Source organism: Dermacentor variabilis, chromosome 1 (assembly GCF_050947875.1).
Source record: "Dermacentor variabilis isolate Ectoservices chromosome 1, ASM5094787v1, whole genome shotgun sequence".
NCBI lineage: Eukaryota > Metazoa > Arthropoda > Arachnida > Ixodida > Ixodidae > Dermacentor > Dermacentor variabilis.
Genome location: NC_134568.1, coordinates 260,847,983 through 260,875,091, shown reverse-complemented (window position 1 = coordinate 260,875,091; position 27,109 = coordinate 260,847,983). Strand labels below are relative to the sequence as shown.

The following is a 27,109-nucleotide window of genomic DNA, read 5'->3' as shown; positions in this document are numbered from 1 at the left end:
GTGTAACGCTGTACACCTATCCTTGGCGAAGCTCAAGCATGGACTTGAAGCTCGGTCAAATTGGTCGGATGCAATTGATACTCTTTGTGGTACTGTCGCGTTACGAAAAATCCGGCTCAATCAGCTACGAAAAAATGGGCCACAACAGGACAGTTATCCTCGGAAGTTCGCCGGACAAATTCCTTCTGAAATTTTTAGAGAAAATGTCTTCGCGACATTCTCTGAGCGCGTTTAAGTTCATGTACACGAGAGAGAGAGAGAGAGAGAGAGGTGAGAGGAGGAACAGAGGATGGAAAAGAAAAAGTAGGAGCAGGAGAAAGCAAGAAAAAACGTATTTAAATTATCGTCGCCCCCCCCCCTCCCTCCCGTCCTCTCATTTGCGTTTTCTTTTTTTTTAATTGTGTTTTCAGAACAAATTTATCAGACGAAGAGGAGATTTGTTCTATGTGACTAGTTTTATTAACTTTGAGTTACCTGTTCTAGTTTGCGATATTTTTTTCACGCGACAACTCACCAATTTTTCTGAGAGATTTCCGATATAACTCAGCGTAACGTGTCATTAACGTTAACGTTACCGTCCCTCAGGAAAAAGTCTGCGAGCTCGCAACGACATTGAAATTGTGTCATCGTAAAAGTATATGCAATGGTGAGGCGTATGCCTCCAGCTGTTCTTTTTTTTTCTCCGAACCGCCTAAAAAGAATTATGTGACAGATAGCTCATTCCGCCTTTCCAGGTGGATTATTTGAAGAGGCCGACACTACTCGATGCGCCGAGTCGCAATGAATATTTGCCGTTTAATGCGGCTTCAAAAATATAAAAAAATGAATTATTGACTTCAGGGCAGATGTTAGGATTGCAGAAAAGTAGCCTATGTTAAATGGAGACATGAGCACATAGCGCAATCACGAGACTAGCGCCAGTTTTATGGACATTCGTCCCCAAGATATGTTCGACAAATTCACCGGCATTCCGGATAGATTCCTCACTCTCTGCGCGCGGGAATAAGCTCTTGCGAAATCATTAATTGCAACGCTGATGTATTTCGTTGCGCAGTTTAGGTCGAATTCTGGGGTTTTACGTGCCAGAACCACGATTTGATGATGAGGCACGCCGTAGTGGGGCAATTCCGATTTTATTTTAACCACCAGGGTGCCCTCAGTGCGCGGCGTTTCTGCATATCGCTTATCGCCCCTATCGAATGTGGCCGCCGCGGCCGGGATTCGATCTGGCAACCTCCTGCTTAGCAGCGCAACACCATACACTCTTAGGCAAAGTTACACCGTTCGCCTTGCCCCTTCTGCCACACAACGATAATCGTTATCTGCCTTGATGCGTTTCCTTTCTTTAACGCTGCGAGCCCGGTACTTTCCAGTAACGAACGGCACGCGCGTTATCAGCATAGAACAGTTTACACCCTTTGGAGTGCCCCTTCTGATAACGCGCGTGCCGTTCGTTACTGGAAAGTTTCATAAGCCTCATAATCCGAAAGTGGTTTTGGCACGTAAAACCCCATAATTCTATTAAAAACAAAGCTCCTAACTATCTGTTCTTGAGTGCTTGCATATATATATCTGTACCTGCTTGTTTTCGTATCGCCCTGTACCCTTGGATACCGACCGTTTCCGGTGCTAACTGAACCTTCATTAATTAGGCGTGCATACTTTCTCCGTGCTTCCGCCTTGAAGAAGAGAAAAAAAAGGAAAGATGGATCTCCCTGCCCCACACGAACCATTTCTGCAGGCTTAAGTTGCTTATTTTCTTTTGTAATCCCAATTTAAATGAATATTCCTCTGATTCAGCAGACATGTTAAAGGGACACTAAAGGCAAATATTAAGTCAAGCTAAAGTGATAGAGTAGTGCTCGAGAATCTCTAAGGCGTCAATATTATCGCGAATAGATTGTTGTGCAAAGTGGATGTAATTTCTACTTCTGTTTCTTAAAATCGAATCCAATAAAACTATTAATTGATTGCGTTACTACCCGGCTTCATCACTGCAATTGCAGCATGTGTCTATTAAGAAATAGTTGAGCAGTTATTTTATTAAATATTATTTATTATTACTTTATTAAATAGTATTAAATCTATCTAGAAATTGAGGTAAATGCAGGACCGATTAGACACTCCGGACACCATAGAGGAAGGAAAGAAGCTTTTTAGGAAAAAAGCTTTTTTCAAACTTCCTCTATGGTGGAGCGTTTGCGTTTTGTGTAATAAGGTTCCTATTTAGGGACCTTATTGTGCAGAACATCGTACCGCCGGCTGTCGGGCGCCGTTTGGCGTATGCAACGTCACCACTCCCCGGTTGTGTGGCGGGAGAGTTGAATTGCGATAAAGGTGTTCGGACCCATCAGGTGCAGCTTTCTCGTAAACTAAGCCTTTTCTTGGTGTGAAACAAGCGTTGTGAAGTTTATGGAATGATTTAAACAGTCCATGTGGAGTTAGTATTATCCTTTAGTGTCCCTTTACCGCAGTTTCCATGCTTGCTTTGCTTTTCAGAATTAGGAATTCCACTAACACGTGTTTGTCCGTGCCATGGGCTATGAATGAATCAGCCCCAGACAGCGCCCGATTATTTAATCTGAGCGTTAGACGGAAATAATTTATTTTTCCTGGCTTTGGATCAGAACGGCTTTTCTTTTTATCCCCCTTTCGTTCTTTTTAAACTCTGGAACAGTGAGGCGCCAACATCAGTGCTGTGATGAGGTCCTTTACATGTGCTGGTTTCTGCCCAAGGCTGAAACCAAGAGGGGAGGGGGGTGGAGGTATTCTGTAAGGGTCCACCTAGTGGACTTGTCCATTTTGTCTGCTGCTGAAGTTGTGACTGGCTGGGCTGGGTACGCTTGAGAACGAGACAGGACCCCCCCCCTCCCTCCCCCTTCCCCCTCAGGCAATCAGCACTTCAGCAGCAGACGAAATGGGCATGCCCCCTACGTGGACACACAAAGAATACCCTCCCCCTCAGCACATCTCCAGCTCCAAATTCTCTTCCGCGTGTAATAGTTTCTTTTCGTTTAATGCCCCAGAGCAACAATTTGGATATGTGGATATTGTCGCGTAACCGAGGGAAGCGAAGGACTGCATTTAATATGACGGACATTTATTGAGCTCCGATAACCTTCTTGTCCTCGCAAAGCTACAAGCCAAGCCGGTCGTTCCGGAGATCATGCCATATAGCTGTCCAGTTGGTGATGCAGTTGCCGGCGTGGTGGTGGCGATAGTGGACCGCTGCTCTGCTCGTATGTCCACATACGACAGCTATGAGGTGCCTGCGGCCGTCGCTGCCGGTTATCGAGCTCGCGGCCTCATCTCTCTTCCACACGCACGCGCACTTTGCTTCCGGCCGAGGTGCTGGTAGCAAGGCTCGCAACTATTCTAATGGTTTATTCAAAGCGTGACATTACCGCGTGTATGCTTTCAACCAGATTAGCCAAGCGTATTGCATGCTATAAAAATTCCCAGTGCGCCCGCTTTCCAACTTTTTACCCTCTCTCTTTCCGCATCCCATCACATATACTGTTCATGGCTTGTTTGCCTTATGAATCATGGATTTGTCGGAGGCAGAGTCGCCTTCAGTTGCCCTTGGAAGTCGCACCCTTGCGCAATGCAGACGGTGAGCGCTCGTCTTGACACGCAGCCCATTCGCGCAGTACGCTGGCCCTGTGCCAGGCGTGCAATTAAAGCTCCGAAACCCGAGAGCAGGCATGTGACGCACGAGATTGCGCGGAATTTCCAAAGTGACACTGCGCGTGGCCGCCGTGATGATTGGGTGAAGTGTATTCGAAAGTTTCCGTCCGGAAAGTTCAAAAGAGAAGCGTCTGACTGCGATGTCGGCATACGCTAATAGACCTGCCCACAGCCTGCTTGAATCGGTTCCACCATTTGGGAATGCACGCAAATGAGCGACCTACATTTTGTTCGTATTTGCGTTCGTATATGCACAATGCCTGAGCTAGCTGCAGTTGCAGGAGTGTGCCTCGCGTGGCTCAGCTGATTCATTCTGTCCGTACCGCATTGCCTTTGGCTGCTCGCATCTGTCTTACGCTTCCGTATTTCGCTTGATAAAGAGTAGCAGGTGGCAGGACGTACGCAACAGGTGGCGGAAACGAGCGTCAATCTGAAAACAGCGAATGAGCGAAGCGGCGGCGAAAAAAAAGCGCGGTTCAGTGAGCCTGCGGATGCCCGACGCAGCCGTCCGCGGCTGTTGTCCTTCCTGTGACGTTGCACGTCTGGATATACTTGTTCCAGACGCCGTCGTCGCCGATTTTGTTGCGTGCGGCTCCGCAGAACGCGTTCCGACTCGGTCTCCGTTTCCCGCCTCTCTCTCTCTCTCTCTCTCTCTCTCTCTTTTTTTTTTTTTGCTTTTGCGGTTTTACAGGTCAGCAGCCAAATATTAGCGAAGGAGGGGAAACTGTCGACAGCTAGTCTTGGGGTGGACCAAAGAACCCCACAGATGAAATCAATAGCTTGGATGTAGCCTTCACTCGTTCCCTTCAACTCCCGATCTGACATTTGCTGTATACATACGATAGCGCTGTCGTCGTTGTCTGCAGATCTACACATACGCAATGCTAAGTGAAGGTAAAAGTGGGCCGAGACTGCCGGTCCTAAAACGGCATGAACGCATATCTCCTTCATGTTCAAGTCCCTAGTTTTTGATAGACCAAGAAAGCCCAGCTCCGAATTCGTATGAGAGATGGTGCTCGGGCCTTGGAGCTCTTAATTGTGTGCGACGGTTTACAAGGTATATTAGCACAAGAGCGGGAAATGGGAACGGGTTGGTGGAGATGTACTTGCCTGAGATAGCGCGACAATATAACCACCGAGATTAGGAAAGGCAGACGCTGCACTGTGTCTGTTGTTTCCTTTAGCTTGGCGCCCTATTTCAGCTCCATCTGAAGGCGATAGAACCTACTGGTGCTCGCCTTGCGTGGGGGTAAAATAAGCAAACAGGTGGAGAGAGGATGCAAACCAATGAGGTAGTGTACAAACAAAAAGTTGCGATATAAGTTTGGTAGTAGAAAAGTGTTTACTGCTGGGCGAGAACGGGCACATCGTATAGTGATGGACGCTTCCCGGTTCCCATCACGCACAGCAACTTATATCCGCAGAGAACGAAAATTTAATAATAATAATAATAATAATAATAATAATAATAATAATAATAATAATAATAATAATAATAATAATTGACATGTAATGTTGAGGCACATATCCGATAGTTCTATCGCGGTCGTTGTACTGTCAGGTTCGCGTGACAATATGTCTGCTTGCAGAAATATCCGTTACTGAAACGCCTCAAACATATATGAAACGTCCGTGGGGCCGCAAATACATATTCCTTTCAAGAAATATCTATAAAACAAGAAATGAAAACGTGGTGAGTTTTGTTTCTTTCCATTTACAGAGTGTGCATTTGGGCTTGCAAACGAATGTAGTCATGGGATATACCTGTTCACAACAAGCCAAGTGATTGCGGCAACCCGCTCAATACTTCGTGAGCCTCCGTCGCACGCCGCAGTCGTCAAATGACCAATTTCATCGGCACTATATAGGCACCGTCTTCGGGCTTGTGCCCCACACCGTCTGGCTTTAGGGCCGGACCTTTAAAACCCGTCTGCTTATAATCCGTTTCCCTCGTTTCTCCCTGGTGAATGCGTGTCCGGCTTCTGCGGGGTGCCGCCCATGTTCAAAGAGAGAAGGAAATTCGCCAGGGCTTCAGTTTCGGCTTCCGTGCCCGGACCCGTGGCAAGCTCCTCGTTTGGCAGCGGGGCTTCCCGGCATTATCTCAGCCTAGCTTGAGTTCGAACCTGTCCCTGAAATATACGGTGTCTCACGTAACTTGAACTAAGGATTAAAAAAAGAAAAGTGGTTAAGCGTAGCTGAACGAAACCAACGACATATGGTTTGCCATCATCTGTGGTGCTCCTTATAGAGGATTCCCCCCCTCCCCTCCGCTTATTTAGATAATCAAGGTTATTAACTGAGATCGATTATGAAAAATATTTAATATGCACTTTAGGGCTAAGTGCGTTTCTTTACGTTGTAGAGGTGATTCAGGGACGACCGATCCAATTTTTGTAGCAACGTACATGCTGGGAGGTGATAATTTTCGGCGTTTAAAGAAAGCCCACGAAATATGAAATAAAACCACGTGACGGCGCTCCGTGCGCTATCATGTGCGCTATCCTATTGCAACGCTTTCAGCCGTGCTTCGAGCGAAAGAACCGTGCGCGCGGACCTTGGCAAAGTTAGCGGCCTCTCCTCAAGGCATCGGCTTCACAGTGCGTTAGCATCTGTGACGGTGGCACACGGAAAGGAAGCGCCGTCGTCCCTGACAAGCGATTGGCTGGACGCACGGCTGAGAGCGCTGCAATACGATAGTGCATGAGCGTAGTGACGTGGTTTTATTTCATATTTCGTGGATTTTCTTTCAACGCCGAAAAAAAAAAATCACTACACGCAGCATGTATACGTTGCCACAAAAAAATTGGATCAGTTGTTTCTGAACCCCCTCGACGATTTCACGAAACACACTTGGGCTTAAAGGGAATATTAAAAATTTTAAGTAATTGGTCTCAGTGCACTAATTAAACGGAAAATAAAAAAAAAGTCTCAGGAGACCAGTGATTTCTCCGCTTCTTAATTTATTTACTGTGACAGCAGGAGGTCCTCACAGCCGACAGTGCCATTGTTGTTGAGACTTGGAAGCATGGCTCATGTACCTTACAGTGGGATTGATCACACAGAAGGAGGCATTATATTCTCGCACGAGAGCAAGGAAAAGAGAAAAAAAAAAGGAGGAAGGGAACGACGACGAAACAAACAAATTATTCGGAGAAACAATGAGCGTAGAGTGTGACTGCATTACAAAAGGAGCGCAGCGCGCCAAAATCAGCGTATAGGGTGCCTCGATACCAAGCACAGCGACGCTGCATGCTATCGAGGCATCCGAAATCTGCATGCATAGGAGCGCAGAATTGCGGACGCATGAGTGAACTTTTGGGGAGTAGATAGAACGGGGTCCGTCTTCATTTATACACCTCGCGCGCGTATATATATATATCATGTAGCGTGTGTGTGTGTGTGTGTGTGTGTGTGTGTGTGTGTGTGTGTGTGTGTGTGTGTGTGTGTGTGTGTGTGTGTGTGTGTGTGTGTGTGTGTGTGTGTGTGTGTGTGTGTGTGTGTGTACACTTCTTAATACCAAAACACGGCTGTCTTACCGAGAGCGCAGGCTTCGTAACCGGACAAAAGACGCTAAAACGAAACACAGGTGGTGGAGCCATCATAAAGATTCCCGCATTACAAGTTTGCCCGATGAATTTATTGCGAGCGCTAAACATTTCAACATGCGAGAAAGTAATCAATTTCAACGCACATTTTGAGCTACGTTGGTGAATTGCCCCTTTGGGGGGAGGGGGTGAAGATAAAGGAAAAGGAAGGAGAGAGAGAGAAAGAGAGAGAGAACCAGCTTCCCTTACTGTGATAAGGGGGGGCTCCGCATGCCAGAAAAGACGCAGATTGAAAGTACTAGTGGCGACGCCGCACTGAAGTCCCCGCAACAGCTTGCCGTGACGTTGGGGATATTGACGACATCTGCTCAAGCCGACTCAGTCGTTTAGCGCTAAGTTTGGAGAACATTTACTGCGTCACAGCGGCCCAAATACGAGAAGATGCATTGAAATCCATGTCGTCGCACTAACGTTTCTGTGCTGGAGCATCGCACAAAAAAAAGAAAGGGGGGGGGGGGACTTTGACGCTCAGTTTCTTTTCTGATAATCAACTTATTACCAGGAAATTAACGGAAATGGAGTTTTGAAGGAATACCTTTTCGAACTGAATTGATCTAGCGTTTCTCTTTAGTATCCCTTCAATGCAATGGCAAATCCAAAATCGCGCGACAGTGTACAGCGATGTCACGTGACCTTGAAACCAAGAATGTACTCTGTTGGGGAGCTGTTGCAGAATTTCGCGTAACCAATGTCACAATGCAATTTTCGACCTCCCTCACGTGTACGCAAAACGCACGAGCCATCGCCTGGCCATCGTCTCATTATTGCGGCCACTGCTATCGGGCGTAGTGGTGCGCCTGTACACCCGCCGAACGCCGGCCAGCGAGAAAGCGCTAGAGATTGCGCAATTGTGAACACGGACCAAAGACCGATATGATGTAAAGATACGTTTCGTTCGATTCTATTTATTAGCGTCTACCGTTCACAGCCCGCTGATAGTGGGGATAACGTGGGCCGAGCGCCGCTCAATCGGGCCACTGACCAAGCGCGAAAAAGGGATAGCATCGGAATATCGAATCACCACATTACCCTGACCCAAGCTTGTCGATCGTATGCGAACTGTTTGTCCTCGGCCGGCCCTCTTTCGCTAATAATACGTACGTACGCTATCACCAGTGGCCGGAGTTGGTATAAGAACTGTAATTACAACTGTATCACAAGAAGCCAACAAAACAAAGACACGAATCTTAAGGACAACACAGGGGAAATTACTTGTACTTACTAATTGAAATAAAGAAACTATAAATAAATGGAATTGAAAGTGGATGAAAAAAGCAACTTGCCGCAGGTGGGGAACGATCCCAGGTCTTTGCATTATGCGTGCGGTGCTCTACCAATTGAGCTACCGCGACGCCGTCTTCCCATCGACTTTCTGGGGTATTTATGTGTTACTATTAGAACTAATCCTGGGAGTGTTAGCCAGCGCCACCACTCACAAACCTTGGCGGCGGATGTGGAACATCCTTTCTGCCACAGTCCAAGTAATTTCCCGTGTGTTGTCCTTGGTGTCTTTGTTTGTTGGCTTCTTGTGATACGATTAATGAAAAATTGGGCCCCTCAATTATAACTGTAGGCACTTCGGTGAGGGAGGGCATGTGGGGCAGCCACTGACCGCAGCTGAGTTGACTCTTACGTAGCAGCTGCAATGTTTATCTTTCTATAGCGGGCGTGAGCAACCGGAGCGCGCTGACACTTTGATCGAGGCAATGCATATCCTGGATGTGTTCTTGAGCTTCAACGATTTCATTATTGTTCCCAAAAGCGACTAAGGCAGCTCCCCTAAAATACTGATTCGATTCCCAAATTTCTAGACACAAATGGTAGCACTTTGATAGTTGCGCTATTCAGGAAAAAGTCAGGAAAAAGAAGAAAGAGGAACTTTTTTTTTTTTTTTTTTTTTGAGAGCGAGCACTGAAGTCTTGTAAAGTGTGGAATAGTTTCAGCTAGGTTTTCAGGCTGCGTTTGGGGACGAGGCCGTCAATGTTGGGTTGAAGAAGGCATTTACTTGCAAGTTCAGTGCTTTTGTGCACGCGTCGCATCTGTCGCTTACAGTCCTGGGTGTGTCGGCAAACCTGCTGGAGACGATAAAACAAAAAGACAAGAAACGCAGTCACAGCAAGAACACTGAGCCGCCATGCCAAGCCATACTTGGCGTGGTTCAATCATATATACGATGGACCCTGGTCATACTGAATAGCTGTTCTCTTTTTCTTTTTTAGGAGCAACATCTTACTATACATACCGTTAACTGTTGCTCAGTGTTAAAGAAGATTGTACGGCGATTTTAAACACATAGAAACGAGTGACATTATATGACAGGTTTTTCTCTCGTCTTTTCATAAGGCAGAAGTATTGGTATTTGGGGTGCATAGACATTTACAGGAAAGGGAGGCCTTAGTCCGATACGATGACATATATAGGTACGCGTTTCGACGAAGCGACGTTACCTAAGGCCTCTCTTACCCCTGTTCTCGCACATTACTTGTACATGCATCGCCCGTTTTAGTGGTATAATTTAGTTCTGCAAATCGGACATCGCAGCACGTGGCCGCGCTAATGATGATAATAGTAAAGACCAAAATAATTGAGGTCGTGTGTTAACTATAAGCAGTAAAGCACCGGCGCGCGTGCACAGCTGCTTTACCTTCAGACTTAGCATTAAAAAAAAAAAAAAAGAAGCTTTTCCGTTCACCTCCGACTTTAATTGTTTTGTTTTCATTTTTCGATCGCACAGCTCGTCGTCCCCATGATGTGATTCGTTGTTTTAAGTTATTAACATTTTATTTTTCTTCTTTTGAACTTGAGTTAAATATTTCGTGCATCCGTGAGCTGCTTTTGTTGAGCATATTTTGCGACATGTGTTCCTGACGTGGTGTTTGCCTGTGCTTTAGCGTCGGTTACCATACTGTAGTTCTATTTATTCTTTGTTTGTTTGTTTTGCTGTCGCTGACTGTCGCTCACTGGACGCGCACATCAGTCACTCGCTTCATCGAAAAAGTGAAAGAAATATCTCATCCTCTTCGTGACCTTTAATCTGTGCGCTTTGCTTTAATACGCCACGCGGTTACGGGCGCCATGTGTCTATGGCTTTTACTATGTTTGCGCGACGGTGCCCTTGCCCTTCCTTGCGACTGTATTGCAGTTATTAATAGCTGATCGCAAAAGATTGCGCGACTTCACAAGAACTGCGCCTGCGCACACAATGTCTCCGGGCGGGAGCTTTCGCGCGTCATTGGCAGCCCGTAAGTTGATTGATCCGAAGATCACGCAGCGTCTTCGCGCTGCGAGTGACACATTAGCTAGCAAAAAAAAAAAAAAAACTTTCTTCTACGTATGCGAACTTCGAGTAGCACCGTTGCAGCTCGATGACGATCTTCACCTAAAACCGATTGGAGGAGTCTCTAGTCTACTATTTTTCCTACGGTATGCTCTTCGACTGGTTCCTACCGCTCCCCAACTCGGTTTCCAGCGATGCGGAGCCCTATCGAGACTGGAGCCAGAGAAGCCCTGCCCCAGCTGAACGTTCATCTCCCAGAGCAATGGGAGCAGCTGCATCATCGAGGTCGCGCTCCCAGGTTGAAGGTGGGAGCGACTCCGAGCGTTCCGAACAGCAGCGCGGCGCTCTGAATGAACCAGGCCAATGTGCTCCTAGTGCTCGATGTCGACCGGTCGAATGCGCCACTAGTTTCTTTTTTCGCAGCCTACAATGTCCCATGCCTTCTATCGCTGCTTCTTGATGATGATGATTTGTTGGCATCCCCTTCGAATCGGGGCAACGACAGTCACCTAGCATCCTTGAGCTAATCAAGTAATATAGAGGTATTTATCAGTCTAGTGTTTTGTCTATGTCTCATTTTTCTTTTCTGTCTTAAACCTCCCTATCTATCTTGTGTATAGTTACCTATGCCTGTAATGGATCCGCTCCTGTCAATTTCCTCTCTGCTTTTTTCCTACCAATACTATAAACAGAGGGCGCTTTGAAGCTATTCCAAACTATTTCTATTACATTTCTGCAAGCAGCCCTCCTCGATTGGTAAAAAAAAAAAAAAAAAATGTTTCGGGCTACCCACGCTTCGCTTGTCTGTCACGCGACGTGACGAAAACCGTGGGAACTCCCAATCTGATATGACTAATTACAAATCGCACACTGATTATGCATGATTAGACCGAACAAAAGAAAAATCATTATTTCCGATTCCACACCTCTTTTTTCGCCATTAGCCCTTCGCTATTGGTAAAAAGTTTTCGGGCTGGGCCCGCTTCGCTTTTCTGTCACGCGACGTCACAAAAACGCTACAACTCACTATACGCCAGACTGGTTACGCATTAAAGATGCATTAATCAGTGGTGGTCCAGCCAGTTTAGGATTTGGAGCAATTTTTTTAGCACGAAAAATGTCGTTCTGGAGCAGTTTAGATGCAGCGCCACACCAGCATTTTGGAGCAGTTTCGGAGGAGAAAAATTGGTCTTTTTGGAACACTTGGAATAGTACAGCAGTAATCTGTAGCCACTTGGCGAAGCTTGTTATTACTTTATACATAATCACTAAGTGCTGCTCAACAGTGAAGCAGGACACAAAGCCAACAGCGACCAGTTAAGCTTGCCTTCCCACGGACGGTGTACCATGTACGGTATGTTGCAAACATTATTATTTTTGGTACGCAATGAACTTCATTCTGTAAACAATTAAATAAAATTTTTTGGGCTAACGAGGACAAAGATATGCGCCTAGGCACAAGACAGATAAAATTACAAATGTGCTAGAACAATTTGCGCCGCCAGGCACAAGACAAAAAATGATGGAAAATGACTTAGTGCATTCCAAATTACACATGTGCTTTCATATGCTTTACCGCACGAGACAAAACGTGTATTACGCCCAATAACAATGCTAGAGGCTCGACAAGAGACTATGCATCTGTGAACGGCGCCAAGATGAAATGCCTCCGTACGGTGTGTCGCAAAAGTGGTGATGGCGGTGGGGAACAACGTTCATACCATGCTGTGCACACACTTTCGTTGTGAGGCGGTTTGTCGGTTTCCCGTATGTCGTGTGTGGCCTCTGCGAATAGATACATGCCGATTCGGCGTAAAACCGTGCAATTGCATGTGCAAATGCGTGAATCTGCGTACATGAACACGCGTATGCGATGCGATCTGCATGTCTTCCAGTGGCTAATCGGTCCTATGTCTTCGCACATAGGCGCTGCTTTCGTCGCCGTTCCCTTTGTCGGCGTCGGGTATAGGAATTGTTTCGATTGGAGTTGATGACCCGGACGACCCTTGTACCAAGACAATTTTCTTCTATCCCGACACCAACTGAGCGTCATGGTATGGCTGCTTGCAGTGAATCGACGTCAGCCAACTATTTCACCAAATATGCGAAAAATAGAGTAGTAGATAATGAAGTTGCAAAATTAATTACTTGAATTTTCACAAATTGATTCCTATGGTTGAGTACAGTCAACTTCCGATTTTTTGGACTCCCTACGGGCCGCGAAAACGTAAGACAAAAACGAATGCATGCCTTTTACTGCCCCTAAGGGCTCAAACCGCCACAGGCACGTCTAAAATATCTCTGAAGGCGTTCCAGTACACTTATAAGGCGTATCAGTGCTCGTACTGTGACAGGAGACAGCGGGTGCACGCGAGTATATTTAAGGAATACATACCGTGTCCCTTGACAATTGCCCCTTCCCAATCTTGGTATGCTTCGCCGCAATACCTTACGTATGCTTCGCCGCGTAACAATGGTGTACTGAGGCGAAGCTGACTTTTGGGAACCGGCATTATGAAACGCGTCGTGCTTTCCGAGCTTCGAAGCCGTTGGCGAAAATTACAAAGACGGAGTCGGCGCCGTTGCTAACCGCGGCGAGTTGTTTCAATGAAGAACACTGTATCGAACAACAAGAAGCTTGGCAGAGGCCAGGCCTAGCGTTGCCGCGGTGGTGGCTACGGCTGCCAGCGGATCTGCGTGCGAGAGCGCCTATTCGAGGCGGCGAGATAATCAAAATGGCGGCGATGGTGGCTTCGATAAATGCAGTTTCGGACCTGCGGTCATGGCAAGTCCGTAAAATCGAACGTCGAAGTGTTTTTTGCGTCCGAAATTTGAGACGTTCTTGTGCATTTGTGACGTGCCACGAAGGCGTCTGAATTATCGGGCATGTCCGTAAAATCGGGCGTCCCGAAAAATCCGTCGTTGACTTTAGTTGCATAACCTTACTCAAAACATTGCATTGCCGTAAAAACGCGATAACACCGCAATTTTGAGCAGTTCGCGCAAATGGCACCTGATTAGGCGCAACCAGGAGCAGGCAAGTCGAATTGTAGCGAAATTGCGCAAATGGCGCAGTTGGACCGCCACTGATTGGTATGCCGAACCAAACTGAACCTTTTTTTCGGAATAGCCATAGATTTCCCGTTTCCGAAAGGAATAGAGGACGTCTGCCCTCCGACACTCTGGCACTGCAGCTACTCGGAGCTGCCGGGGAGAACAGATTTATTTGCGTATAATGAAAACCTTTATGTTTCTGTATAACTTTGTGGAGCCCTTTCGGCACGTACACGACATCACTCTGCCAACTCTTCTTGACTGAGAATTCATTTTAGCGGCCATTTTAACATTCCGTTGCTCGTCGCCACGATTTTTGACCAGTCACCGCAAGCTAAGGCAGCGGAAGCGGGCCAATCGCAGACGCCGGCAACACCCTCCTCATCCGGTTATCTACTTTCACGGCTTTAACTTGGACTTACCGAAACCCTGTCCCCTTCTGCGTGCTTCTCTCCTCTTTCCAGCCAATCAGATGCGAAAAATCTGTCAAAGTAGGCAATGCTACTCGCTTTGCGAGCAAACAGAAGTGACATCCTGTAAACGAGGAGAGCGTTGCGGATCACCGCCCGATGCTTGCGGTGCTGGTTACGTAAATTTGACGTCATAAGATTGGATTAAAAACAGATTCGAATAGATTTACGTTATAGGGCCCAGAGTCTCTTGCTTATCTCGACTGCTGGCCGGTGAATGAATCCATCCGCTTGAAATCCCTGCGCTTGTGGAAGGTGGACGTTTCCTACGAGTCTCGATGCGTGAATACCTTCGCACTACATTATAGGATGTGCTTAGTTTTCTCCGGATTTTCGCTGCAGCAGACACATTGGTGTCGTCCTGTTGCGAATATTTGCTCCACTATGTTTTTGTACTTAGGCAACCAGCTCAATCCGCAAATAGCAAGGGACTGCCCTTGTGTTATCGTACAGATTTTCCCTTTTAATTTCTTCCTTGGCATTCTTGTAAATCTTCATGGTATTTGTTTCCATCCTCTGCATCCAATTCACACTCTGTTTTTCTGTCTTTTTATTTTTATTTGAGACCTCCTGGTTGTCTATTGACACTTTCAATTACCTTTGTGGCCAACTTTCTTGACCTCTTCCTCCATTCTGTGTCCGCTCTTTTGAGGTACATATATTTGTGTACTTTAGCCGCCCATTGATTTTCATCCAAGTTCCTGAATCATTCTTCAAATCTAATTTTGCTCCGTTCTTCTGTGACTTCAAAAGAGGCCTAAACCCATGTCAGCCTGCATGACCTCATTTGTGGTTTTATCATTGGCCCACAAAGCCAACCGACCTACCGATCTTTCGTTGGCTTCCAACCCCGACACGGTGTCTCATTTTAAGCGCAGAATGGCAATGTGTAACATCACATGATACACGCCCCATTTCGAGCTGCAGTGATTCAGAAATATCCAATTTCTTTGTGTTTATTGTGAAGCTCACACGCTTCTCACATGGCCCGATCAGGAACTAAATGGTTTGCCACGCGCCGGCTGGCCGGAAGCCCCGCGCCCTGCTTAGGAGGGAAGCCGAGCCGCGTGCTTCATAGAGGCGAGTCAGGATATGAGGTGCGTGACCCACTCGTGGGGCGTTCACATGACGTCGGCCTCTCCGTTGGGCCAGTCGGCCGCGTCGTCCTTGGCTGCTGTGAGCTGTGCTATCGTGCATTCTATCGGGTAGCTTCTTTTATCGTTCTAGTGCATTCCCCGCGCTTGAAAAAGCAGAAAGCTCCTCACTTAGCCCACCCCGTCTCACCCTGCCCTCTTGACTTTTCCTGTGTCTCCGTCGAGCTCAGCGCTGTCAAGAGGGAGCGGGGTCACCTGGTTTAAAATTAAACTGTCGCACTTGGCCCTGTCTCGTGCGTTTCCGCTTCCACTTGGAGGGAACACTGTCGTACGGAAGCTGCTGATCCAGACCACGCGGAGACGTAACTGTGGCGCCTGTTCGTGAAATGGAGATCTGGGCCCGTATTCACAGAAAACCTCTTGCGCTAGAATTGTTCGTAAGAGCAAATGCCAGCCAATCATGACGTTGGACATATAATTAGTGAAGCCGTGCCAGCCAGTGGCAAAAGTAATTAATTAACGATAAGCTTCGTGAGTTAGGCCCCTGTATTGCAGCGCGTCTCAGCTGTCCTTAATATCCGCGTTTGTATGCGTGGACCACCTTCACGTTTCAACAAGATGACTAGGCAGAGAAGAACCTAGGAATACAAGTTACCTGTTGGAGAGCAGGACAGAGAACGTGACACGTTTTACGTTTTCACGATGTACGTGCGTAGGCGATGCAATCCTCTATCAACTTTCATTAAATGATTAATTGTGGTTGAGCCAGTAAAGATAAATTGTACTTAAGTAAAAGTAAGTGTCAGGTACACCTGGCTCTTCCGGCTATAGTGCTGGTTCATTCGCACACACTTGCCATTTTGTGGTGCATGCTGTTTAATACGACATCTTCGTTGAGTGTTTTAATTGTCTATTTCGTCCAGAATGAATCGGATGTGCGCGGGCGAGGCCACGGGAAAAAAAGAGATTCCTGCGGCTACAGTTATAGTATATAGGGTGTCCCACGGTAACTTGAGCCAAACTTTAAAAATATGCAAAGGCCTCGTAACTGGACAGAACCAAGGTAACGTTGTTTGCCGTCGCTTGGAGATACTTGGATTATTTCTTGCATCCCACCTAATTACATAATTGGTCTTGTTAATCAACTTCTCAAATACTATAATGAGATGAAAAGTGTCAAAGAGAAAATTGTAGAGCAACATGCAAAACTCCCGATACAGCTTTCTGTTGCTCAATACGTGCTACACAAAAGTGTTTTTTCAAGCATCAAAGAAGCCTGCGAATGCACGAAAAATTGCCGCGACTCGCCGCTCGAGGCACTTTTGCGTGTATTCGCGGGCTTGTCTCGTGCTTGGAAAAACACTTTTATGTAGCACGTATTGAGCAACAGAAAGCGTATCAGATTTTCATGTTGCTCACATTGACGCTTTTCATCTAATTATAATATTTGAGAAGTTGATTAATTAATTAGGACTAATTTTGTAATTAGATGGAATGCAAAAAATAATCTGAGTATCTCCAAGCGACGGCAAACAACATTAAATTGGTTCTGTCCAGCCACGTGGTATCTGCATATTTTGAGCGCTTGGCTCAAGTTACGTCGGACACACGGTATATGGCTCCCTTCAGGGCGTGCAATAAACTCTAGTTGCGACTGCGACTATACTCGCGGACAACTTTCTGTGGCTAATAAGGGAAAGCTACGGGTGCGTGGCTGCTGCACATGTGTTACCACGCCAAGTAGTCCGGCAGCGTTTGACAGTGCTTTAGGTTGCTCGGAACAGACGCTGAATCGACGCAGCTTTAACGTGCGACGGTTTCGGGTTTCCTCAGACGCGAAAGGGAAAAGCCGCAAAATAAGCAAACCTTTACACGCAGTGATGTGTTCTGTCTTATTTAACTGTTGCTAATAAGGTGTGTAAGTTTTCTCTTCGCCAGCCTAAACTAACGTAGATTCAAACGCGGGGCTTCTTTCAGAAGCGGTCTCACTTGTGCGCGTTTTGCCTACGTAGCTTTCCCTTCGTAGCTACAGGAAGTTGTCCGCTAGTATACAGTCACTGTATATTCTACCAAAAACCTTTGGTAGCATATACAGTAACACTAACTGCGATGGAAGAGTTGCGCCATCTGTCACTGTATAAGCGCAATACGGCGCGCACAGTGTTTCGCTGTAACAGTGACAGATGGCGTCATCATGCATGCACTGCTAGAGTTACTGTATATGTATGTGCTACCTGCGGTAGCACATACAGTAACTCTATGCACTGCTAATGCACTGCAGATCTCCGTGCGAAATTTGAGCGCCACTTCAGCCACTGCTTTAGCCGGAGCCACGGAGCCATGGAGGAAAAAAAAAAAAAACTTAGAGGCCCTGCCCTCTTTACCCTCTAGGACAAAAGTGGGGAGGAAGTCACGTGGTATTTTTTGGTATGGCGGCCATGTTGTCGGGGCACAATGGCGGTTTTGTTATGGTGGTGCGTGCTCTTGCGTGTGCTGTCCCGTAGTATCAGGCCCCGCACACTCTCAAGTTCAACAAATGGCCACAGAGGGCGAAAAATCAATCGAGGCGCGTTTCAGCGTAAGCGCGCAAGTGGAGCTACTGTAATTTGGTCGAATACTTTAATTGGTGCTTTCTCTGCTAGGAGCGCTGAACATGCTGATTTTTTTAATTTACACAAACCATTGACATGAACAATCGAGGTGTCTAAGGATGTTTTTTACCTCGGACAAATAGGCAGTTGATTTTTTTTTAAATTTGATTGTTGAAGCTGCTTTTTAGTCATAGCGTCAAGGTTTTTGTACTTGATTAACCACCGACAGCCGACAGCCTATTGGTATCGATGTGTTTCCTGGCCGTTGGCGTTCGAATACTACGGCGGTAAAACATTTTCGAAAGCATGCTGGTTTCGTCTGCGAGTCATTACACAGACTTGCTGTAAAGAGGTCTACTCTTGGCAAAAAATAGTGCCTCATTTTGTTTAGGCGTTCATTATCATAATGAATGCGGCGGAGGTTGACGGAATACGCTTGAAGGTACGTTTTTATGCCGTTGATCTCCATAACACCGTAAGTACGCAAACCGATGTCACAGAACACCCGATGCATCATTGTGTGTTCTCCGTCATCGCTTGTTTGCTGTACGCCTACTAATTCTTCACTTCTTCAAGTGTTGCATCCTCCTTTTGTCCTTGTTCTCTTGTGCTTCACTTACAGTATGTCGTTCCGTCAGCTGTAATGCGCATTTGCAAAACCAATACGTTTGATAAGACGCAGTGGTTATCATAATTTCACTACACATGTATTAAGCTGGCACATGTGGTTCAGATAAAGATACCTGTATGCGGACTTGCACGACGTTGATGCGGAGATTAGGATAATTATGACACCCGTAAGGAAGAGGCAGCTGACGGCCGTAAGCTGTTGCGTTCTTTTCGCCAAATTACCCGGCCTGGTAGTGCTCTAAAGATGCTGTATAAAAGTGACACGCGGTGACAGGGAAGTTATGTTTAGCAGCCGACTGTACGTTTTGTAGCTTAGGTCTTCTTTCTTGTGCGTCTGTGCTACCCTTATTAATGAGCCATTTCTTGACTATGTTCTTGACTATGTAACCGCGTTTGTGTGGATCCGTAGACGTGTGCTTTTTGTTGTACTTGTAAAATGCAAATAAAATATTTTCAAGCTTACTCAATCTTTGGTGTGTGCGTTTATTCCAGTCGAGGCCATCGTGCCACCTGGAAACCGCACTCTGTCAGTAGCCCTGCACGAAATGCAACAGCTGGAGCGCGGCGCCACAACTCGGGGTAACGGCGGCGTAATAAACGAAAAACCGCTCGGGATGCCCTTAAAAGTCAGTTCAGAGTGTGCCTTAACTCGATATGACTCAGCGCTACATATATTCTGCTGCGCCTTGATCGTGCTCCCGCCAGTTTGGTTGCTGTGTGGCAAACGTAGCGCCTACATACGTATGTAGGCGCTACGTTTGCCACACAGCAACCTAACTGGCGGGAGCACGATCGATGCGCATCAGCCAGAACCCAGTAGGTAAAGCGACCATACTGTGCAAAACCCCGTTTCCGTTTCCTGTTGTACAGCGCCACCCGTGGTCACATACTTTAGTTCACGACGCCACCGCTACGCTTATTTCCGTAGCACTGTGGAAGGTACAGTTTCCCTTCTCTAAGTTTGTGTAGGTGTTCTGTGGTAGTATTTCGTACCGTGGCAATGACGTCGTGTGTGCAGGATTGCATTAGTCTCCGTGTTTTGTTCAGTTGTGTTAGCTCTACGGTGCTCTCCCGGCTGTTGTTGTGGCCAGGTGTGATTGGAAGAGGTAAAAAGCGTAAAACGAGCGCGCGCATGCAACGCCGTGCACCACGTACCACGCCACGGACGATCTTGAAATCTATTTGCCGTCTTCGGTGGATTCGTGCTAAAGTGTCATCACAGACTGAAACCTCCATGCTTCAGAGTATGTACGATCAACGCCTTGCAGGTCAGTGACAGCTATGCAGTGTTCCTGCTTTTGACAGCGGACGATGCATTTGTTGCACGTAGAACAGCCTTGTAGAAGGATGGGAAAGAAGCGGCTGCTGTGAGGAATTAAGGGACGAACCCTCCTTACGGCAGATATATCTTACATGTGTGCTCGAGAGGCGCAGGGAAGTTAAGTTACATACGCGCTTATTGTTCGGCAGCGCGCGGAAGATACCACAGAACTTCGTTTCCGTGAAACTTCACTTACCGTGAGAACAATATACCTCAGACCTCAGTCAGTGTAAACGCGTAGCGACGTTCTCCTCTGCTAGGCCTCTTCGTCGGCGCGCTGTGGCTCGTCACATCGCGGTGCGCGGTCGCCCAAAACTTGTTCAATAAAGCAAAACGATTCCTATAAAGCCACGATCAACATACTTGTGGGTTCTCATAAACTGCAGATGGGCTAGCCGTATACGTCGTGATGAGGGTAAAGTGTGCTGCCGTTCACCGCCTGTGCATTCTTGCAGTGCGGTGAGGATGCACAGACTTGTTCTCAGGAAAGCCGGCGGAAGCATATGCATATATATATAGACCGTGGGGCCGGCCTCACAGTCTAACTTGCGTAGTTCATTATGATCTCCTTTCAAAGCTAGAGCACAATACTCGGAGGAATTGACTTGGGCAGCGGAATAGTGATGGTATAACACCGCGACGGGATCCCTTGGTCGTATATCATCACTACGGCGCGCGCACGTCCGCGCAGCCAGGCGTGGTTGCACGCCGAAAGTGAGAAATGTAAATAAGAGAGGAGAATCTCCCCCGACAAGATGGCGGAGTAACGCCAACTTCCGGCATCAATGAGCTTCACAGAGTGACGTCAGGGTCTCTCCTTAGTTTTTCCTTCCTCCATGGCCGGAGCCATGTATGCCTGGCTTTCCTATTTACGCAATTTTCGGCAGGGGGGGGGTAGCAGCTGCCCTATAGTATTGAATACAGTATGTTTTGTTTTTCCGGATTCGTAGCTTCAGAAGTTATTTTTAGTAATTATGATGTCAGGCCGTATAGAGCCCGGTTGCGCGCCTGTATAGCATATGTGTAGCATATAGGTGACTGGATGCAGTTCCTAGAACGGGGACGAGGAGGAGCATTAAGGCACACTATTCTAGCATCGATATCTCCACCGTGTTTCGCATTTTTCGCACTCAGCGTCACGGTGGCTCAAGAGCAAAACAGTTTTCAAAAATAATTCACGCCTGCTTTTCGTGGTTGACATCGCAAGAAGTTAATAAAAATTAGGTTTATAAAGAGCGACTTTCTTGTATAATGTACTATGTTACCTCATGTATGCGAATTAGATTTTGGATGTTGGAGCGTCGCACTAGTTCTGACAGTGTGCTTGCATGGCGGGGTGTCCCAGCCGGCATGCGCAGTTAGGCTAAAGGGACCTTTAATATCCTGATAACAGAATTGTTTTATAGCTCAGGCTTAGTTACAGAGGCGGAGGGGCAGAAAGCGAATGGCGCCTATTGCACCATTAGTGAGCTCAAAGCACAATGTATTATAGCGACGCGTGAATTCGCAATAAATCTAGTTGCTCCCAGCCGCTTGGTTTTGCCTAACGCTTTGTCTGCATGGGCGGCATAAGCTTTTGGGTTAAGACAGAAACACAATATGCAAAATGGGGTTTGGGCTCTGCCATTGCTGACCCGTTTCTCATAAGGGTATCCAGACTGGTATATTGTACAGTCCATTTTTCGAAAACTCGATCTTATATTTGAGAACTGCCTGACTTAATGAATGCTAAAACGCGTTCTATAGAGTTTTTGTCGCCTTGTCGTTTTTTGTATTCAAAGAAATATCTTCCGACCACCCGGAACTGGCAGAATGCCAACCGCGCTTTGGGTCGTTTCACGTGTGCATCCGATCCATATATGCACATAAATCAAGGAATGTGTGCAGGCGCGAAGCCGATAGCGTCAGGGAACGCGGTTGCTCCCATTCGAGTGAGAGCAGCCATGGGTGAATGGTGCAATGTGCGTTTGCATTTTATCATACAGCACGAAGTTAGAGTGATAAAGTGTCCCCTTTATTTAACGTGCATTGAGACACCTTTATGCTAACGAGGCTAATTACCCGCGCCAGCGGCAATGCGCCTCCTTCGAAATGTGACGTCAGGAAAACCGCGACGTTTACATGTCTTGTTTCACACAAAACTGACAGATGAATTGATGCCATTTCGAAAGTTGCGTATTATGTTAATTTTGTTACCTTTTAATCTTAAGGCATGTTCAGGCTGCGATCGTAACGTTAGCAAAGCGCGCATCTGTCGTTAAGTCCGTGTCGCGCGTTACTAGCGTTAAGATCCTTAACAATTGGTCGTGCACATTGTATATAACTTGCATACGTTACGCTTCTTCAGGCCGGCTAATCAAAACGTGAGCTGGCCAGTTGCGTTTCAGTCAGTTTCATCATGGTGAAACCACCGAAAAACTAAGCGAAGGCAAAAAAAAAAAAAAAAGAGTCCGCGTGCCGTTGTCGCTCGAACAACGCACATACGCGTACGCTGTCATGGCTGTTGACTGGGGATGCCGGAAGCCGCGTCACGGAAAATTTAAAACCGAAACTGCGGCGCTTGTTGGACACGTCGTGACTGTCGTATCTGTATGAAACTTAGAGTAGCGGGTCTTCCAACAAATACGCTTGCATGTGTGACGACTGTTGCGCTCTTAACGCTCCCTACGATTGTAGGCTGAACAATTTAGTTACGCTTTTAGCGTTCGCGCTGGCATTTCTTGCGAAATATCTGCACATTACGTTCGTAGTCTAAACGTACCTTTATGTCCTGCAGAAAAACGTAGCGCTTGAATTTTATTTTCATTTTACGAAAAACTGCGCGCAGTGGCGCTCCAGGTGGCACGTGGCTGATGCATATGTGACCGAAACTCCTTAGCATGTATGCCGAGTTTTAAGTCTCTTGTTGGAAAAGCTGCCCGCGCTTAATGCTATGGCTGTATGCACCAACATTGTACGTGCTCTTGATTCACAATATGGTCGCGCTTAAGTCTTCCGCGAGCGTGCGTTGCCCGTGCCATGAATAGCGCTAATGAGCGAAAGCGTTCCGCATGGTTTCTTCTTCGCTCGTGCTTCCTGGCACCTATGCACGTCAAATGCCGCACGCTGTGTGCCACGTGTGGAATGTGGAGTGTGATGGAACGCCACATTTGCATATCGTGACTTTATGTGTACGGCAGTAAAAGCTTCACAATTCACGTTCTATCTCTCACGGCACAGTGCTGCGCAGCGGAGCACTCCGTGTGCAGTATGACGTGGACTGCTTAAAAGGACACTAAATCAAAACAATATATCAGTTTAGACTGATAAAGCATTGTTTGAGAACTTTGCAGGTGGTCATTTCAAAATAATAGTTTGAATATTACATGAGCAAATGCAGGTCAAAGTATCAGTATTTGAATTTTGCGCCGCAACTCCGACGCTGGTATACCTTAGGGTGACGTCAGGGATTCTAAAGTATGTTTTCGTATTTGGGCCGCCTTGGCTCAGTAAAGGTTTCCCAAACTTGGCATATTTAATATTTGGTTCCTTTAGAACACAACGTAGTGAGTCTGTACTTCTAAATAAATAAATAGGCCCTAAAAGACGCTCTTAATATCCATGACGTCACAGCCACCTGGTGCGGGAACTTCAAGGAGGCGTCGCCACCTGTATTTCGCTTTTGCGCTTTTTCTTGCTTACTAAACGTCTTATCGTAGTAATATTGGTGTTTTTGGTGTTGTAGAAGGGTAATTTAATGACGCAGAAGAAACCATTTTTCTCTTTAGTGTCCCTTTAGGCAAAACGTGCACGCGCGATTACTCCTTTGTCGGTATGTACGTATGCTCCACAGCAAGCGAGAGAAGCTGTTCGCCAAAATGAGACCTTCCGCCACTTAAACGTGCCTACTTTTTGAAAACGACGCCGACTGGATGCCGTGTCTGCCGCGCGGCAAAGACAGTCAAGAATTGAGGCGATGCGCTATCACGGTCGCGCGGCACTTGAATAACGACACACGCGAATGCTTGACTGGCTGGGGACGTACGTAGTCTGAAGCGATCCACTTCGGCGATAGTCTCGCCGTGAGGCGCGCGCTGATTGGCTGGTTGAGCAAAATCGGATGACGTAGGGCTCAATCAGCCAATCGGGTTCAACCGATGTCACTAAAACAGCCAATCAGCGCGAGCCGATGGCGAAGGTGTGGCCAAGGCGATAGTATCGCCGGAAGTGATCGTTTGAGAATACGGCCCCTGGGTGCTCCGTATTCGCGGTCGGTCATTCTGAGACATACTTTCTCTCGGTTTGCGTGACGTAACCTTCAACGTTACCGCCTCAGTGCAGCCCCTATCAACCGACATCATTACAATGCACTCAGGAACTATATATGTGACACGAAAATAACGCTTGTGGGAGGACCGTTTCGTCGCATCGATGTTTGTTGGTTTAATTGTCCAATAAGTGGCGCGCAGAAAGTGATATCTTGGGAAGTTATCGATCGAGAATGCCACCAGTGTGGCCTAGCTGGGCGTTCTATAATCGTAAGCTGACGTGTTGATGCGGGCGAGTCAGTTTCGAGGGCCGCGCGGAAGGGCGTTCATGCGTCGGAAGGAAGACAGCGGTCCCGACAAATGCGCCGGCTCGGCTTCTCGTCGCGTGCAGCATTCATTGCTATAGGAAGACGCGCAGACATGTGCGTAGGGAGTTTTGAGAGTCGTTTGTTCGAAGGGTGGAGGAGCATAAGCTCGTGCCTTTCGATTTTGGTTGTGTACTCACTTTCAGTAGCGAATTGCTACACTATTCGACAGGCAGGATAACAGGCCATAAACCCATACCTCTTTCTCTTTTTCCTTTCTTTTTCTCCAGCACAGTTTGGAAGCATATGCTGTTGGGTTAAACTTAGCCATGCAGGTAAAGTACGTCCTCGGCGAGTTCGAAGCAATGCATTCGTTACGACTCGTGCGTGAGGCGCAGCCGAATTTTATTGTTTGTAGCGGCTTCCACCAGCCGTTGCTCGCGAGTGAACTGAAGTAGAGACTGGGAGACTGGGAGAGAAGTGGCACGCTTGACATTAGAAGCGTCAACAACGAATATAGGACACGGGGTGGTCTCGTTATCTCAATAATCCGGGCAATAGCCTCTGGTACTTTCTGAGTGTGGAGCTTCCAAATTGGCACACTTTCGCTCTATGTAGAAGGAAGCACTGGTTATAGCCGGCGCGTTATCTGACTCGCGTGCGTGTGCCGCTGTTTAAAGCAACCTAAAGGTGGTTCGACGCCGGCTGTACTCTGTGGTAAGTGTTTTGGACAACTACTCTCCAGGTAGCGTCCTCTTACAGACGATCTATTTCCAGGTTAGGGGTAGATGCAGATGTATGGTATAATCATCATACCTTGCTGGTGAAGCAGCGGACTGACACGGACACGGCGAAGACGTACGACACTCCCTGCTTCTTGTGTGTCTTCGCCGTGTCCGTGTCAGTGGGCTGCTTAACCAGCAAGGTATGGTGATTAACCACCGAGTAGCCCAACTTTCTACATTAATGAACTTCATATGGTATAATATTTTTTTCGTGCCGGTTATCAAGCAGATGCTGATGCTAGGTAAGAAGGGGGCAGCGTAGAGCAGTTAATGCCCTAGATACGATAATTGTTCCTTCTCAGGAAACGAAGCTAGGAGGTGTAGACGGTGTGGAAAGCCGAAAATCCGGTTACGCGTGTACCAGAAGAGTCACCGACCGATTGATTGATTGATTGATTGATTGATTGATTGATTGATTGATTGATTGATTGATTGATTGATTGATTGATTGATTGTCACCTAACGGCGTCGTGTGGTGGGGGAAGAGAACGAGAATAGTATACAGACTGGTGAGATAATATATACAGACTGGTGAGCACCCGTTCTGAAGGGAAGTCTAGCAGGGGCACCGAGGGAAAGTCAGCTAGTGCATTGCTGACGTGCTACGATTAAAATGGAGTCCGTTCTAAACGGCCGTCTGTATCTCCTTCACCGATAAGAAATTGTCGACGGAAAGCGCGACGTTCGAAATGATCTTTGTCTTGGAATTTGCTGCCGTGGCGGAGCCGCCTGTACTGTTTGCAGCTGCCCGTGTCGAAATTCCGTCTGGGTCGGGGCGGCCTTTCGGGTCTACCGTCGAGGCTCGCTCCTGTGCGGTGTGCTTTTATGAAATATGCACTCCGCGTGAAATCAGCGGGAGAAAAGACCGCTAAAAAAAAGAAAAAAAAAGCACTCGTGTACGCAGCAGTCTCTGAGCACCGACTTCACATTCTCGATAACCAAGAAATATATGCAAAAAATCGGTGAACGCAGCTGTGGGCGCGCACGTTGACCCGACCATGCAGCGATAGATTGTCGAAAGAGACCGTGTAGCACATTGTCTGCGTGCTGAGCTCATCCGTACCCCATGAATTTCAGTAAGAACGTCACCGTTTTGTCAAGAGTGCGCCTAACGGGTGTTAGAACGGGGAACATCTTTCGTAGATGCGACCAAATGCTATGCTCGCGCATCTCAGTCGTATGGAGCTACCTTTCCTCTACATACTTTTTTTTTCTCGTGCTTTCGCACACAGCCGAGCTAATGCGGTGACGTGGTTTAGACGCGCGTCGCCAATGATATCTTCCGACGTTAACAGCGTGACGTCAGTGGCCTTCGCCGAAGCTGGACAGTCGTCTTCCTTTGCATAGATTGCGCGCTCATTACGTCCAAGTGGCACCGCGATGAGAACACTTTCTTTTATCGGAGTGGCGGCGGAGGTTTCTACGTGTCGTAAACCCCCCCGCTAGTGGTCATTCAAGTGGGCCTTTCATCTCCCGTTATTTCACTCGTCGTGCTTTCCCTAGGAGTGAAACGCACGAAGCGTAGGCCGGTGAGGAGGAGGAGGAGGAGTGTCACCTTGAGCACGCCAGGGAGGAGAAACCCGTTGTCTAGGCTTTTCCACCGTCGCCCATTCATTGTCGCGTCTGGCAGCTTCGTTAAAATACACAACGCAGGCGACGGATTCGATCGTATGTGGTCGATGACGCCGTCCTCTCCGCGGGACGGTTTGTCGTTTTCTTTTTTTTTTCGCTTACGCAGAAATAGCGCATAACCGACAACTCCTGTGTCGTGCGAGGCTGTCATTATGTCGTAGCCATCGTTAAATATGTTTCCCCTCCCTCCATTTTTTTCTCTACCTTATTGTAGTTGCGCAGTCTCAACAGCACTTGTTGTAGCAACCATGCATCGCTGTCTGAAAAACTGACGGCGTGTTTTTCACCCCAGCACGCGTGCATACATGCGCCTTTGTGCAAAGGGATTAAAAGTACCATAGCACGTGTTAGTATCGCACGAAAAAAAAAAGTGTGAATGCGAAAAAGAAAAGAGACACTGAAAAAAAAAAG

General features: G+C 47.2%; 1 protein-coding gene and 1 long non-coding RNA gene across 4 annotated transcripts in view; one reads left to right on the top strand and one right to left on the bottom strand.

Moving 5' to 3' along the window:
- The window catches only part of LOC142563512 (oxidative stress-induced growth inhibitor 2-like), a 131,968-nt gene that overhangs the window by 314 nt on the left and 104,545 nt on the right, over positions 1–27,109 (top strand). The window contains exon 1 of one of the 3 annotated variants that reach the window (XM_075674121.1): positions 19,488–19,676. The exons of the other annotated variants lie outside the window; for them this stretch is intronic. The gene's annotated coding sequence lies outside the window, so the exon portion shown is untranslated. Of the gene's footprint in view, positions 1–19,487; positions 19,677–27,109 lie in introns of those variants that run through there. 3 annotated transcript variants of the gene reach the window in all.
- On the bottom strand, positions 9,220–25,798 carry LOC142563571 (uncharacterized). Its single transcript, XR_012824338.1, has 3 exons — positions 25,596–25,798; positions 18,872–18,944; positions 9,220–9,367 (listed from the first exon to the last, which is right to left on the bottom strand). It is a non-coding gene; the product is annotated as an uncharacterized LOC142563571 (long non-coding RNA).